Genomic DNA, 3427 nt, shown 5'->3' with positions numbered 1-3427 from the left:
GCTTTCAAATGACTAATAATAAATATATATGTTTTCAAAATCAGAAACTTACTTATAAGATATGAAAGTTCAAAATTCATTTATAATTTTCAAAAGTCATTAATCATGATTCTCTTTAACTAATTAAATAAAATTTGCTGTAAAATAGCTACTAAAAAAAATAAAAGCGTAATAATTGTATATTGCTTCTTAAAATAATATTAATAACAAATACTTCAGAATAACAATGAAGAATTAAATATATTAAAAACTATGTAGTAAATATCACTATAAACATTAATTGTTAGTTACTAACGTATTTATATATCTTTAATTTACTCTAATAATTTAATTAAAAGTTTCATCTAATAGTAGACTGAAATATCCTTCTGATTAAGTTATTCTGTGATATCTGTTGTGTAAAAAATTATGATTGTTGTGAGTACTTAGCAAATAAATTAAAAAATAACATTACTAAACAGTACATTTCATAAAATTAATTAGCATTAAATTAATTTGTATGGAAATAATAAATAAAGAAATTAATAAATGTTGTAACATACTTTCAGATGCATTTTTTTTAAATTCATTTCTCTCTTTATGTTAATTCGTAAGTATAATTCTAAAATAATTAAACTCGTAAAACATTTACGATTCTAATATTGTCTAAATTCATAATGAGAAACCTTAATCGACTGTTATGATTAGAAATTTGCAAAGAATTTGTTAAATGATTCAAAATATATTTTTCAAGAAGTGTTATGTGCACTTAGAAAAATAATTATGAAATATTCTTCGAATAGCATTAAATTAATTTTAAATTCTGCTAAAAGTTTTGGTCTGCTAAAAATGTGTAGATGTGAGCGTAAAACATTGCAGGGATATGATTTAAAAAACAAACAAGTTGAAGACCGAGTTGCAAAAGAAAAGATTAAGCATGTACATACATATACGCGTAATAACTAGGCTACAGATTTTTATGGATTTATAGAAAATTTAAAAATGCAAAATTGTGTAAAGTTGCATAAAATGCGCATAATATGGAAAAATATGTAAAATATCTAAAGCATAGTGTTTTCTACAAGATACATATGGTATGTAAAATAATTTTTAATTTTTTGTTCTTTTAATTAATTTATATTTTCAAAAATATGAATTTGCGTGAAATCTCGCAGTCTAATAATAAATAATAACATATTCAGAATATTATAAAAAGCTCAAAGTTTGAAAAATTATTCAAGATTTAAAAACTTGTAATAATTTATTAATACGTATCTCTTTTTTTGCGCAGTACCTTGCTTCGTTTTCTTTGTAAAGCGATATAAAATTTTCAAGTAGCCACACGCACTTGTTCAAAGCAGAAAAATTCTGACGAAAGTATCGCTTACGTAATTATTCGTTGATGGCATGGCCTCCTCTGTTCCGCATTATTCAGCCTGAAATTTATACAGTTACACAAAGTACGTGACGCTTATTAGTAATGTGCCGAATCTTCTAAAAGGCGGCACAAGAAAAGTTTTTAAGAAAGTTTCTTTCGATTCGTCAAACGAATAATTTATTCAACACATTAACAACCCTCATTGTTAGAGTGTTCCACATCCGAATTGTTCCACTGATTTATAAATAATCAAATTATTTCAAATAATAAATAAATAATTAATCGCTTGCTTAAGAGGATCTTTATATAGAATTTCTAGTAATATCTTTTATTGAAAACATTGAGAAAAAAAGTAAGGATATTGTTTAGCAATAGGTGTGAAGGTCTAGCGTTAAACTCGTTGACCTCGATTGCATGAATAATTTCCTCTTGTCAAATAGAAATCTAGATACAGATTGCGTTAGAATTCTATCGTGTGCAACAAGATGCATATTGAATATTCGATCAAATATTTATAATAATTCTGTCAAAGCGTTTTGCAATATCTTAGTATAATTTATAATGTACACCTATCATTAAGAACCAAGTAGTAATTTATCATAGTATTATATTTATCATAGTATTATATTTCTTTAAGTTTATAGGAACTTTAAGAATTATAGGATTCAGATAAAGGAATAACGTTAGAAAGACATAAAGCAAATTCTTGGAATTTCAAAGCATCATATTAAGAAACAGAATTTGATAATATAAATTTAATAATATAAATTAATAAATTGATTGAATGTAAATTGAGATACGTATGTATATGTTTTATGAAAATTCTTTCTATATTATACTAATTTTGCTAGCAGATGTCATATGACGTTTGGTTATTTTTAATAACTTTTGTGAATAATATTTTTCAAATAAATTAGTTTTGTTCATACAATTTCCAACTGGAATGTTATATAAATATACAACATACAAGCATTTCAAACATTGCAAATACATTGCAAATACATACGTATCTAATCACACGTATATATATGTAATATGACATATAACAAATATTTCTTTAAAGGACAAAATTAATTTTTCGTATACTCGCCATTGAAATATCGTATTTCTGTCTATTCTACTTCAATCGGTTAATATTTGATTAATAATATTTGATAGTAAAAGCACTTCGTTGCTTTTTGTCTATGCTCACCGTTTCTATACATTCCTACAAAATGGATAAAATAAAAAATTACCTTATTTTAATGAAGCAATAGTGATATTATATTTATAATAAACATATCAACTGAAATCTTTTGTAAACTAATTGATCGTGTATTTTTGAATTATTGAATGTTGTTTGTAATAGTCATTAAGCATTTTTAAATTGACTGTGTGCTGCGAATTCGGAAGTAACGGCTTTTTGAAAAATTGTAGCTGTTGTTGATTCTGATAGATGGCACTATGTTCCAACATTCGCATTATTTATTTGTCCGACTGAACAGAGAGGTAATTTGCTTGACTTCTGAATTCTAAAATAGGGAAATGAATATTTTTAGATGAAATTCCTTATACAAAGTAAAATCGTATAATTATATATAATATAATTTCTCTGTTACAACCATGAGATATTAATTACTTCTATAAATAGTCCAGTCGAAGTTTAAATTTTCGTTAGAGCGAATTCATGCTTCAAAACTTATGCCTCGACAAATGTAACATTACTGTGAAATAGCACAAAAATGAAATTTTTCGGCGTTTCTAATTTAAAAAAAATACACATGAAGTTTCTAAAATACCGCAAAAATTGTTCATGTTGGAGCCTGCAGTAGCTGCAAAATTCAACTGATCCTTCGGTAAGGATCGGCAAAGTTCGGAGGCGGTCGGGCGGTTGTCGAAGTGCGCGACACGTACAACACAAAGAAAATCAACGTCGCAAGCACACCGTGACCCATTCGTTTCATGGGCAGACCGAAATCAGACAGCGATGGTTGAGAAGCTATACCGTCTTTGTCATAATCATTCGTCTCTCTCTTTCTCTCTCTCTCTCTCTCTCTCTCTCACACACACGCGCGCGCACACACATACACA

This window comes from Frieseomelitta varia, unplaced genomic scaffold (genome assembly GCF_011392965.1).
Source record: "Frieseomelitta varia isolate USP_RPSP 00005682 unplaced genomic scaffold, Fvar_1.2 scaffold_862, whole genome shotgun sequence".
NCBI lineage: Eukaryota > Metazoa > Arthropoda > Insecta > Hymenoptera > Apidae > Frieseomelitta > Frieseomelitta varia.
This window is presented reverse-complemented; position numbering follows the sequence as displayed.